At 38.6% G+C, this 14,576-nt stretch overlaps 1 protein-coding gene across 15 annotated transcripts in view; it reads left to right on the forward strand.

Annotated features, from left to right (window-relative positions):
- Window positions 1–14,576, forward strand: part of GPHN (gephyrin) — a 623,627-nt gene that overhangs the window by 494,112 nt on the left and 114,939 nt on the right. The gene's annotated exons all lie outside the window — the stretch shown is intronic.

The following is a 14,576-nucleotide window of genomic DNA, read 5'->3' on the forward strand; positions in this document are numbered from 1 at the left end:
TTCCTGAAAGAGAAATGTTATTAATCATTACTGCAATTATCATCATCTTGCTTTTTGCTTCTTATTTCTACTCAACTCTAAGATCAACCTTAATGGTATACAGAGTAAAATACCCATAAAGCTTCCTTTACATAAAGAAAAAAAAAAAAAAGGAAAAAGTCAACCGTGTTTCTCCTGTTCATCAAAATACCAATACCCTAAAGAAAGGGCTGTCAGCCCTGAGTGAGAAAAACAGTTGACTGTGAGTCTGCCTTATGTCCTTTCTGACAGAAATGGGAGATAACTAATGTGTCTCGTAATTATTTTCATTTGTGGAAATCATGTTTTTAAATGTAAAATGTAAATACTATGTTAATTTATCTATGGATCACTGAGCAACCAGTCTGATCTCAGTTTTTCTGCTTCATATATCTTCTCATTTTCTGCTCTTAGTTTAGTAGTACATTGAGACCAGCTTGTGGAAAGATAATGGAAGGGTAGTTTTCCCCAGTGTTTTCAGTTTTTAATCAACTACTTCCCTTTCTAAAAATTCAGTTCAGGTGCAATCTGAATAAATTGTAGTTTCTTAATTGTTTTTGTTATACAGATAAAAACAATACAAAAGGATTGCTTTTACAAATAAAGGACTTTATTCACAGATCATAAAATATTCAAATTTCAATGAACATTAGAGAGCATCTATACAGACACCATAATTTTTCTACAAGAAAACTCAAACTCAGAACAGCAGAAAAGGAATAGGATTAAGCCTCAAGACTTAACATTCTTGGGAATTCCTTTGCAGTCCAGTGGTTAGGGCTTGGCGTTTTCATGGCGGTGGCCCGGCTTCAATCCCTGCTCCGGGAGCTAATATCCCGCAAGATGCGTGGCACGGCCAAAAAAGAAAAAAAAACAAGACTTAACATTCTTATTTTTACTACATAATAGTGCTCTTCTTCCAGTGTTAAAATATAAAAAACAATAGTAGATAAAGTAACAAATTATGTGAAAATTAAAAGGCCTAAAATTAGTGAAATATTAAATGCCAAATTCTAGCTCTTCGATCCCTGACCCGACTTAGACAAAAATTATTTTTACATAACTTACACCTATCCTACATCTTTGACTTACATTCTTTTAGATATGTTATCATTAGGTTTAAACCTTTTCTTTTGTTTTTGTTTTATTCCTCATTAAAGGAAATAAAGATAATAAAACTGACTAGAGTGGGGAGTTAGGAATTAACTACATAATTTCAGAAATCAATTTTAATGAAATAGGTTTCTTTCTATTATTAAGTACAGATATTTAGATATTTTTATGTCAAGCAACACTAAGACATCTTCAGAAAATATGTATGTAAGTTGAAAAAATTTACATGTTATAAAAATAAGTTAACCATCCCTGGCCTCTTGTAATATCAGGGTAGTTTCTCTTAACATCAGTCCTTAGAAAAATCTCACTGTGATGCCAAGTCACATTTAGACAGAAATTCCAGTCCTTTTAAGGAAAAAACAGAACTGGAAATGGCCATTTCTATTTCTCCTCTAGAAAAAAAATAATACTGTCAGGTGGATTCTCTTTTCCTTTCATGTGCTTGTTTCCCCTTCATTTGTTCATCAAATCAGTTGTCACTCATAAGTAAGCAAACTCTTCATGGATGGTTAACTTCTTGTCAAGTGTTTCCATGCATGATGATGAAAAATAATAGTTAGGTTTGCATTCAACCTTTGAGTTGGATCAAACTCGATTTGTAATGCAAAAGAGCATTATAATTAAACCTCCTAGGCACTTTAATTAGTTGTTTAGAAAACAACACCATATATAGAAACATAATGCAATTTGTTTAACAATTATCTATTAAAAATCTAAATTCCAGGTACTATGTTAAGTACAGATAATGCAAAGATGAATAAAATAAAACCCCACCCCATGCATCTCACTGTGTAGTGCAGGAGAGGGACAGATAAACAATGTGGTACATTTTCTCCTTTACTGGCTCTTTTGTAAGCTTGCCTTCCTTTGTCAATTCCTTGAATATGAACTTCCTTTAGAGTGTTTGTCTCTGACCCTTTTCAGATCTTACACATTCACTTCAGATAACCTCATACATGCCAATTGTTTCAAGTACCAACTATTAAGTGATTTCTAAATCTGTATCTTTGCCCAGACCTTGCCTGAGCTCCAAACTCTTACAACAAATGTATACCTGCTGCGAGTAAGTTTAACATGACCAATATTAAACTTATTTTCTTTACTTCTACAATACTCATTTCCTCTACGTCCTGTTGAATCTGTCCCTTGTTTGCCATCCCCACTGCTATGATTTTAATTTAGGTCTTTATTATTAACTTTCTGGATTATTGTAAAGGCTTCCCTCCCCCAATTAGCATCTTTACATCCATTTTCCAATTGCATACCAAAGTTATCTGTTCAAAATTTGATATTAACATTCCTGCATACAACTCTTCAGTAGTATTCCTCATAACCTCCAGATAAAATTCAAACTCCTTGATATGTCATATAAGGCCCTTTATAATTGGCCACTATGTATTCTTTTTTTTCTGACTTTATTGAGGCATAATTAATAAATTAAAATTGTGTATATTTAGGGTATACAACATGATGATTTAATATATATACACATTGTGAAATAATTACCATAATCAAGCTAATTAATACATCTATCACTTTATAGTTACTCTGTGTATGTGTATGTATGGTGAAAATACTTAAGATTTACTCTTTTAGCAAATTTCAAGTATACAATACAGCATTGTTAACTACAGTCACCATGCTGTACTTTAGATACCCAGAATTTATTCATCTTATAAATGAAAGTTTGTACCCTTTGACCAACATCTCCCCATTTTGCCAGTACATGTTTTTTAAGATTAAGCTTAAGAAGCTCTCCTCCATGAAGACATTTCTGGTGTCCACTTCTCCCTTTCCCTAGCTGGGTTAAGTATCCTTCCTCCATGTCCCCATAGCACTTTGTTCATTCGTTTTGTAATAACAATGACTGACATATTTGATCACTCTCTCTCATAAGTGCCCGAATAAACAACACGGGTATAAAAAGCTGAGTGATCTAAATGTGAATCACTATAAATTGAGTTTTGAGTCAAATGTGGCCTGTAATTCTCTTACTCAAAATAAGCAATTTCTCCCCAGAAAAAAGATTAGAAACTCACTCTCACTATACTTTAAATGTTATCTTTTCCGAGGATGTTTGCATTTTAATGAGCAAACCTTCATAGTTCATTTTGATTTCAACTAGATGCACCTCTAACTATTGAATTTCATAGGGGTGAGGAGGACTGAAAGGCCTTCACAGTTCTCTGAAATCCCAAATATTTTGCCTCTGCAAATACTCTGACACCTACAATTATAGAAGCCTGTAGAGGAAAGCCCATGTTTCCTAAGAGAGATCCAGAACCACTGAATCTATGAGGCAGTTTGCTACTGTAGGATCTCTAAAATTACTTTTTATATGTCTGTGAAGGTTCAGCAATAATCCAGAAAACTAAGAATAAATCACGTATACAGAAGTGCTGGTAGTGATGCTCTCAAGGTCATACATATAGGGTAACTCTGTGAAGGAATGTTACCATATAATATATTAAATACTTACAATATTACAATAAGAAGGTAACTTGGAGATCAGGTAGTCTCTCTTACTTTAAAGACAAAGGAATTTAGGACCAAAGAGGTATAATAATGTTCTTAGAGTTAGACAAATTGTTATGATTAAAAACAACTAGAACCCAGGATTCTTGACTCCTAGTCTACTGTTCATTCCATTATAGCAAAGTACGTCTCAAATCAGTATGAAAATTATTCTTCTGAAGTAAGTGCCTAGATGTGTAAAGTGTATTGTTTGTTTGTTTTAACCTATTTTGACTACAGGTGAATTTTCTATTGTCTCTGGTCTGCCCTTTAGCATATCTACTATTTTCAGCTCCTATCTGCAAGCAAGGCCTTTAAGGAGCAAGTGCTCCACTGATTATAAATACCTTACTTTGGTTTCTTGGGAGAGGAATACCAATAGAAGATAACATTTGCAAGACTACCATTTATGATTCATCTTTGCTTATAAAATGCATGACATGAACACATTACAAATTCACACTTGGTACAGTACTAGCTACTGAAAGGCAGATTAAAATGTTCTAGAGTTCCCTGTAATCCCCAATATTGTTCAGTTAACAATGGAAAAACTATAATCTTTGAATAGAAAGGATTCTGCTTTCTTAGGAGCATTATTTTATAAGCGCTAGGCTTTTTTTTAAGATTTCATGACCAAAGACTTTAGCACCGCTGACCTCAGTTCTTTGTATTTCCACAAAAGACTTAAGCAGTTCTAGACAAGGAAGCTTTAAGTTTACTGAACTCAGTTTAAAGCAGTGAAGTATCCTTTTTAGAATATTGACCACAACAGAGGTAGTTCTCCCTGTCTCTGACCTAAAGCAAGATATATTTATAATATATTTTAAAAGAAAAAAACATATATGAAAATATATAATGATATGCATAGAAGGAGGTATGAAAGAGGAAGATTAGTCAACCTGGTTGTGACATAGGAATAATTCAGCCAGCATTATAGGTCTGATTCCTCTGTGAGTTAATTTTACTCAATTGTGTAACTATAAAAAGAACTCCCCCGCACAAGGGGGCTTTATGAGTGCCTAAACAGTCATAATATCTAGTTGAGAAGTTACTGCTGCCTGGCTCCTTTTCTAAAACCATGTGCCCGAAGTTTATTCAACACTAATACTTGGGCTCCACCTATGGGCAAAAAGAAGAGATGGTTTAACATCTATCTAAGTATTTGTATGTATGCAAGAGAGACTGCCCCACGTGATAAAGTAATTTGCAGCACTACTATATACTCTTTAAGTTCCAAAGTCAGTCATTGAATGAAATGTAATATTGACTGCTTGGAAGAGCTATCCATTGTCTAATCCTTGAATCCTACTGAGATATATGGATATAGTTGCTGCTGTAGCAGAGGGGTGTACCTGACGTTTATTCCTTCAGTTCTCAAGTATTTGCTGCCAGCTGAGAGTCCTTACCATTTTCTAATCAATTGCGTTTTTCTCTTCAAATCCTTTCCCTTGCCTTACTCAGGCTTTTAGAAAAAAACTTGAAGTAATGTATGTTTTTCTCTTTGAAGAGACGTAAGTTCTGCTGGTAGGTTAACTTGATACCAACTCCAAAAGCAGAACTAATCCAGTAGGGATCTAATTTACCTTAAAGATAGAAATCCCTATATTTAGCATGAGTACAAAATAAAAATCTGGCCAATTTTCTATTACTAGATTTATATTGATAACCTTAAGTATGAAGCTGTTCTTTCTTTCCAAATGAAATGTTTTATTTTTCTTTCCAAGATATTTTAAAGATCTATAAAGACCAGATGGTATATGTGTGCTTCAAATATGACTTTTCTTGACTCTTCTATATATAGCTATATGTTAAAATGAGAGAAATATTCTTTTTAAAAAAATCTCTTATTCTTGCCCTTTAAAAAATAAGTTTACTGAAATACAATTCATATACAGTATAATTCACCCACATAAATTATACCGTTCAGAAGTTTTTAGTATATTCACAGATATGTACAGCCATCACCACAGTCAGTTTTAGAATATATTCACCTCAAAAAGAATCCCGGAGGGAAGGCGGAAGATGGCGGAAGAGTAAGACGCGGAGATCACCTTCCTCCCCACAGATACACCAGAAATACATCTACACGTGGAACAACTCCTACAGAACACCTACTGAAGGCTGGCAGAAGACCTCAGACCTCCCAAAAGGCAAGAAACTCCCCACGTACCTGGGTAGGGCAAAAGAAAAAAAGAAAAAACAGAGACAAAAGAATAGGAAAGGGACCTGCACCAGTGGGAGGGAGCTGTGAAGGAGGAAAAGTTTCCACACACTAGGAAGCCCCTTCGCGGGCGGAGACTGCGGGAGGCGGAGGGGGAAGCTTCGGGGCCGCGGAGGAGTGCACAGCAACGGGTGCGGAGGGCAAAGCGGGGAGATTCCCGCACAGAGGATCGGTGCCGACCGGCACTCACCAGCCGGAGAGGCTTGTCTGCTCACCCGCCGGGGCGGGCGGGGCTGCGAGCTGAGGCCGGAGCGCAGGGAGAGGACTGGGGTTGGCGGCTTGAACATAGCCTGAAGGGGTTAGTGCACCACAGCTAGCCGGGAGGGAGTCCGGGGAAAAGCCTGCACCTGCCGAAGAGGCAGGAGACTTTTCCTTCCCTCTTTGTTTCCTGGGGCGTGAGGAGAGGGGTTTAAGAACGCTGCTTAAAGGAACTCCAGAGACGGGCGCGAGCCGCGGCTAAAAGCGCGAACCCCAGAGACGGGCGCGAGCCGCGGCTGAAAGCGCGGACCCCAGAGACGGGCGCGAGCCGCGGCTGAAAGCGCGGAATCCAGAGACGGGCGCGAGCCGCGGCTGAAAGCGTGGAATCCAGAGACGGGCGCGAGCCGCGGCTGAAAGCGCGGAATCCAGAGACGGGCGCAAGCCGCGGCTAAAAGCGCGGACCCCAGAGGCGGGCGGGAGACGTTAAGGCTGCTGCTGCCGCCACCAAGGGGCCTGTGTGCGAGCACAGGTCACTCTCCACACCCCTCTTCCGCGGAGCCTGTGCAGCCCGCCACTGCCAGGTTCCCGGGATCCAGGGACAACTTCCCCGGGAGAGCGCACAGCGCGCCTCAGGCTGGTGCAAAGTCACGCCGGCCTTTGCCACCGCAGGCCCGCCCCGCACTCTGTGCCCCTCCGTCCCCGCCGGCCTGAGTGCGCCAGAGCCCCCAATCAGCGGCTCTTTTAACCCCATCCTGTCTGAGCAAAAAACAGACGCCCTCCAGCGACCTACACGCAGTGGCAGGGCCAAATCCAAAGCTGAGCCCTGGGAGCTGTGAGAACAAAGAAGAGAAAGGGAAACCTCTCCCAGCAGCCTCAGAAGCAGCGGATTAAAGCTCCACAATCAACTTGATATACCCTGCATCTGTGGAATACCTGAATAGACAACCAATCATCCCAAATTAAGGAAGTGGACTTTAGGAGCAAGATCTATGATTTTTTCCCTTTTCCTCTTTTTGTGAATGTGTATGTGCATGCTTCTGTGTGAGATCTTGTCTGTATAGTCTTGCTTCCACCATTTGTCCTAGGGTTCTATCCGTCCATGGTTTTTTTTTAAATTTTTTTTCTTAATAATTAATTTTAATAACGTTATTATACTTTACCTTCGTTCTTTCTTTCTTTCTTTCTTTCTTTCCGTCCTTCCTTCCCTCCTTTAGACAACGAATCATCCCAAATTGAGGAGGTGGTCTCTGACAGCAAGATTTATGATTTTTCCCCATTTACCTCTTTTAGTGAGGGTGTATGTGTATGCTTCTGTGTAAGATTTTGTCTGTATAGCTTTGCTTCCAACATTTGTCCTAAGGTTCTATCCGTCCCTTTTTTTTTTCTAAATAAGAATTTTTTAATTCAATAACTTTATTATACTTTATTTTATTTTTACTGTATCTTCTTTCTGTCTTTTTTCCTTCTTTCCCTCCTTCCTTCCTTCCTCCCTCCCTCCCTTCCTCCTTTCTTTCCTTCTTGCCTTCTTTCCTTCTTTGCTTCTTTCTTTCTTTCTTCCTTCCTTCCTACCCTCCTTTCCTTCTTTCTTTCCTCATACTTCTACTAATTCCCTCTACTTTTTCTCCCTTTTATCCTGAGCCGTGTGGATGAAAAGCTTTTGGTGCTCCAGCCAGGAGGCAGGGCTCTGCCTCTGAGGTAGGAGAGCCAACTTCAGGACACTGGTCAACAAGAGACCTCTCAGCTCCACATAATATCAAACGGCGAAAATCTCCCAGAGACCTCCATCTTAACACCAGCACCCAGCTTCACTCAACGACCAGCAAGCCACAGTGCTGGAAAACCTATGCCAAACAACTAGCAAAACAGGAACACAACCCCACCCATTAGCAGAGAGGCTGCCTAAAATCATAATAAGGCCACAGACACCCCCAAACACACCACCAGACGTGAACCTGCCCACTAGAGAGACAAGATCCAGCCTCATCCACGAGAACACAGGCACTAGTCCCCTCCACCAGGAAGCCTACACAACCCACTGAACCAACCTTAGCCACTGGAGACAGACATCAAAAACAGGAGGAACTACGAACCTGCAGCCTGCAAAAAGGAGACCCCAAACACAGTAAGATAAGCAAAATGAGAAGACAGAAAAACACACAGCAGATAAAGGAGCAAGATAAAAATGCACCAAACCTAACAAATGAAGAGGAAATAGGCAGTCTACCTGAAAGAGAATTCAGAATAATGATAGTAAGGTTGATCCGAAATCTTGGAGATAGAATGGACAACAGATTGGACAAAATGCAAGAATCAGTTAACAAGGACCTAGAAGAACTAAAAATGAAACAAGCAACGATGAACAACACAATAAATGAAATTAAAAGTACTCTAGATGGGATCAATAGCAGAATAACTGAGGCAGAAGAACGGATAAGTGACCTGGAAGATAAAATAGTGGCAATAACTACTGCAGAGCAGAATAAAGAAAAAAGAATGAAAAGAACTGAGGACAGTCTCAGAGACCTCTGGGACAACATTAAACGCACCAACATTCGAATTATAGGGGTTCCAGAAGAAGAAGAGAAAAAGAAAGGGACTGAGAAAATATTTGAAGAGATTATAGTTGAAAACTTCCCTAATATGGGAAAGGAAATAGTTAATCAAGTCCAGGAAGCACAGAGAGTCCCATACAGGATAAATACAAGGAGAAATACTCCAAGACACATATTAATCAAACTGTCAAAAATTAAATACAAAGAAAGCATATTAAAAGCAGCAAGGGAAAAACAACAAATAACACATAAGGGAATCCCCATAAGGTTAACAGCTGATCTCTCAGCAGAAACCCTACAAGCCAGAAGGGAGTGGCAGGACATACTGAAAGTGATGAAGGAGAAAAACCTGCAGCCAAGACTACTCTACCCAGCAAGGATCTCATTCAGATTTGATGGAGAAATCAAAACCTTTACAGACAAGCAAAAGCTGAGAGAGTTCAGCACCACCAAACCAGCTTTACAACAAATGCTAAAGGAACTTCTCTAGGCAAGAAACACAAGAGAAGGAAAAGACCTATAATAACGAACCCAAAACAATTTAGAAAATGGGAATAGGAACATACATATTGATAATTACCTTAAATGTAAATGGACTAAATGCTCCCACCAAAAGACACAGATTAGCTGAATGGATACAAAAACAAGACCCTTATATATGCTGTCTACAAGAGACCCACTTCAGACCTAGAGACACATACAGACTGAAAGTAAGGGGATGGAAAAAGATATTCCATGCAAATGGAAACCAAAAGAAAGCTGAAGTAGCAATTCTCATATCAGACAAAATAGACTTTAAAATAAGGACTATTAAAAGAGACAAAGAAGGACACTACATAATGATCAAGGGATCGATCCAAGAAGAAGATATAACAATTGTAAATATTTATGCACCCAACATAGGAGCACCTCAATACATAAGGCAAATACTAACAGCCATAAAAGGGGAAATCGACAGTAACACATTCATAGTAGGGGACTTAAACACCCCACTTTCACCAATAGACAGATCATCCAAAATGAAAATAAATAAGGAAACACAAGCTTTAAATGATACATTAAACAAGATGGACTTAATTGATATTTATAGGACACTCCATCCAAAAACAACAGAATACACATTTTTCTCAAGTGCTCATGGAACATTCTCCAGGATAGATCATATCTTAGGTCACAAATCAAGCCTTGGTAAATTTAAGAAAATTGAAATTGTATCAAGTATCTTTTCTGACCACAACGCCATGAGACTAGATATCAATTACAGGGAAAGATCTGTAAAAAATAGAAACACATGGAGGCTAAACAATACACTACTTAATAATGAAGTGATCACTGAAGAAATCAAAGAGGAAATCAAAAAATACCTAGAAACAAATGACAATGGAGACACAACGACCCAAAACCTATGGGATGCAGCAAAAGCAGTTCTAAGGGGGAAGTTTATAGCAATACAAGCCCACCTTAAGAAGCAGGAAACATCTCGAATAAACAACCTAACCTTGCACCTCAAGCAATTAGAGAAAGAAGAACAAAAAAACCCCAAAGCTAGCAGAAGGAAAGAAATCATAAAAATCAGATCAGAAATAAATGAAAAAGAAATGAAAGAAACAATAGCAAAGATCAATGAAACTAAAAGCTGGTTCTTTGAGAAGATAAACAAAATAGATAAACCACTAGCCAGACTCATCAAGAAAAAAAGGGAGAAGACTCAAATCAATAGAATTAGAAATGAAAAAGGAGAGGTAACAACTGACACTGCAGAAATAAAAGAGATCATGAGAGATTACTACAAGCAACTCTATGCCAATAAAATGGACAATCTGGAAGAAATGGACAAATTCTTAGAAATGCACAACCTGCCAAGACTGAATCAGGAAGAAATAGAAAATATGAACAGACCAATCACAAGCACTGAAATTGAAACTGTGATTAAAAATCTTCCAACAAAGAAAAGCCCAGGACCAGATGGCTTCACAGGCGAATTCTATCAAACATTTAGAGAAGAGCTAACACCTATCCTTCTCAAACTCTTCCAAAATATAGCAGAGGGAGGAACACTCCCAAACTCATTCTACGAGGCCACCATCACCTTGATACCAAAACCAGACAAGGATGTCACAAAGAAAGAAAACTACAGGCCAATATCACTGATGAACATAGATGCAAAAATCCTCAACAAAATACTAGCAAACAGAATCCAACAGCACATTAAAAGAATCATACACCATGATCAAGTGGGGTTCATTCCAGGAATGCAAGGATTCTTCAATATACGCAAATCTATCAATGTGATAAACCATATTAACAAATTGAAGGAGAAAAACCATATGATCATCTCAATAGATGCAGAGAAAGCTTTTGACAAAATTCAACACCCATTTATGATAAAAACCCTGCAGAAAGTAGGCATAGAGGGAATTTTCCTCAACATAATAAAGGCCATATATGACAAGCCCACAGCAAACATCATCCTCAATGGTGAAAAGCTGAAAGCATTTCCACTAAGATCAGGAACAAGACAAGGTTGCCCACTCTCACCACTCTTATTCAACATAGTTTTGGAAGTTTTAGCCACAGCAATCAGAGAAGAAAAGGAAATAAAAGGAATCCAAATCGGAAAAGAAGAAGTAAAGCTGTCACTGTTTGCAGATGACATGATCCTATACATAGAGAACCCTAAAGATGCTACCAGAAAACTACTAGAGCTAATCAATGAATTTGGTAAAGTAGCAGGATACAAAATTAATGCACAGAAATCTCTGGCATTCCTATATACTAATGATGAAAAATCTGAAAGTGAAATCAAGAAAACACTCCCATTTACCATTGCAACAAAAAGAATAAAATATCTAGGAATAAACCTACCTAAGGAGACAAAAGACCTGTATGCAGAAAATTATAAGACACTGATGAAAGAAATTAAAGATGATACAAATAGATGGAGAGATATACCATGTTCTTGGATTGGAAGAATCAACATTGTGAAAATGACTCTACTACCCAAAGCAATCTATAGATTCAATGCAATCTCTATCAAACTACCACTGGCATTTTTCACAGAACTAGAACAAAAAATTTCACAATTTGTATGGAAACACAAAAGACCCCGAATAGCCAAAGCAATCTTGAGAACGAAAGAAGGAACTGGAGGAATCAGGCTCCCTGACTTCAGACTATACTACAAAGCTACAGTTATCAAGACGGTATGGTACTGGCACAAAAACAGAAAGACAGATCAATGGAACAGGATAGAAAGCCCAGAGATAAACCCATGCACATATGGACACCTTATCTTTGATAAAGGTGGCAGTAATGTACAGTGGAGAAAGGACAGCCTCTTCAATAAGTGGTGCTGGGAAAACTGGACAGGTACATGTAAAAGTATGAGATTAGATCACTCCCTAACACCATACACAAAAATAAGCTCAAAATGGATTAAAGACCTAAATGTAAGGCCAGAAACTATCAAACTCTTAGAGGAAAACATAGGCAGAACACTCTATGACATAAATCACAGCAAGATCCTTTCTGACCCACCTCCTAGAGTAATGGAAATAAAAACAAAAATAAACAAATGGGACCTAATGAAACTTCAAAGCTTTTGCACAGCAAAGGAAACCACAAACAAGACCAAAAGACAACCCTCAGAATGGGAGAAAATATTTGCAAATGAAGCAACCAACAAAGGATTAATCTCCAAAATTTACAAGCAGCTCATGCAGCTCAATAACAAGAAAACAAACAACCCAATCCAAAAATGGGCAGAAGACCTAAATAGACATTTCTCCAAAGAAGATATACAGACTGCCAACAAACACATGAAAGAATGCTCAACATCATTAATCATTAGAGAAATGCAAATCAAAACTACAATGAGATATCATCTCACACCAGTCAGAATGGCCATCATCAAAAAATCTAGAAACAATAAATGCTGGAGAGGGTGTGGAGAAAAGGGAACCCTCTTGCACTGCTGGTGGGAATGTGAATTGGTTCAGCCACTATGGAGAACAGTATGGAGGTTCCTTAAAAAACTACAAATAGAACTACCATATGACCCAGCAATTCCACTACTGGGCATATACCCTGAGAAAACCAAAATTCAAAAAGAGTCATGTACCAAAATGTTCATTGCAGCTCTATTTACAATAGCCCGGAGATGGAAACAACCTAAGTGCCCGTCATCGGATGAATGGATAAAGAAGATGTGGCACATATATACAATGGAATATTACTCAGCCATAAAAAGAAACGAAATTGAGCTATTTGTAATGAGGTGGATAGACCTAGAGTCTGTCATACAGAGTGAAGTAAGTCAGAAAGAAAAAGACAAATACCATATGCTAACACATATATATGGAATTTAAGAAAAAAATGTCATGAAGAACCTAGGGGTAAAGCAGGAATAAAGACGCAGACCTCTTAGAGAACGGACTTGAGGTTATGGGGAGGGGGAAGGGTGAGCTGTGACAGGGCGAGAGAGAGTCATGGGCATATACACACTAACAAACGCAGTAAGGTAGATAGCTAGTGGGAAGCAGCCGCATGGCACAGGGATATTGGCTCGGTGCTTTGTGACAGCCTGGAGGGGTGGGATGGGGAGGGTGGGAGGGAGGGAGACGCAACAGGGAAGACATATGGGAACATATGTTTATGTATGACTGATTCACTTTGTTATAAAGCAGAAACTAACACACCATTGTAAAGCAATTATACCCCAATAAAGATGTTAAAAAAAAAAAAAATCTAGAAACAATAAATGCTGGAGAGGGTGTGGAGAAAAGGGAACACTCTTGCACTGCTGGTGGGAATGTGAATTGGTTCAGCCACTATGGAGAACAGTATGGAGGTTCCTTAAAAAACTACAAATAGAACTACCATATGACCCAGCAATCCCACTACTGGGCATATACCCTGAGAAAACCAGAATTCAAAAAGAGTCATGTACCAAAATGTTCATTGCAGCTCTATTTACAATAGCCCGGAGATGGAAACAACCTAAGTGCCCGTCATCGGATGAATGGAGAAAGAAGATGTGGCACATATATACAATGGAATATTACTCAGCCATAAAAAGAAACGAAATTGAGCTATTTGTAATGAGGTGGATAGACCTAGAGTCTGTCATACAGAGTGAAGTAAGTCAGAAAGAAAAAGACAAATACCGTATGCTAACACATATATATGGAATTTAAGAATAAAAATGTCATGAAGAACCTAGGGGTAAAGCAGGAATAAAGATGCAGACCTCCTAGAGAACGGACTTGAGGTTATGGGGAGGGGGAAGGGTGAGCTGTGACAGGGCCAGAGAGAGTCATGGACATATACACACTAACAAACGTAGTAAGGTAGATAGCTAGTGGGAAGCAGCCGCATGGCACAGGGATATTGGCTCGGTGCTTTGTGACAGCCTGGAGGGGTGGGATAGGGAGGGTGGGAGGGAGGGAGACGCAACAGGGAAGACATATGGGAACATATGTTTATGTATGACTGATTCACTTTGTTATAAAGCAGAAACTAACACACCATTGTAAAGCAATTATACCCCAATAAAGATGTTAAAAAAAAAAAAAAAAAGAATCCCCATCCCCTTTAGCTATCAGCCTCCTCCTGTCCCCGCAGCCCACCATTCAGCCTTAAGCAACCATTAGCCTACTTTTTATCTCTATGGATTTACCTATTCTGGACATTTCACATAATGGGATCATATAATATGTGGTCTTTTGTTACTGGCTTTTTCTACCTAGAATAATATTTTCAAAGTTCATCCATGTTGTAGCATGTATCGGTATCTCATTCCTTTTTAAAATATTACTGTAGTAAAAAAAACATATAAAATAAAGTTTATCATCTTAGCCATTACAGTTCAGTGGCATTAAGTACATTCACATTGTTGTGAAACATATCTCCAAAAGTTTTTCATACTGGATACCTGAAACTCTTTACCCATTAAACAA

This window comes from Globicephala melas, chromosome 2 (assembly GCF_963455315.2).
Source record: "Globicephala melas chromosome 2, mGloMel1.2, whole genome shotgun sequence".
NCBI lineage: Eukaryota > Metazoa > Chordata > Mammalia > Artiodactyla > Delphinidae > Globicephala > Globicephala melas.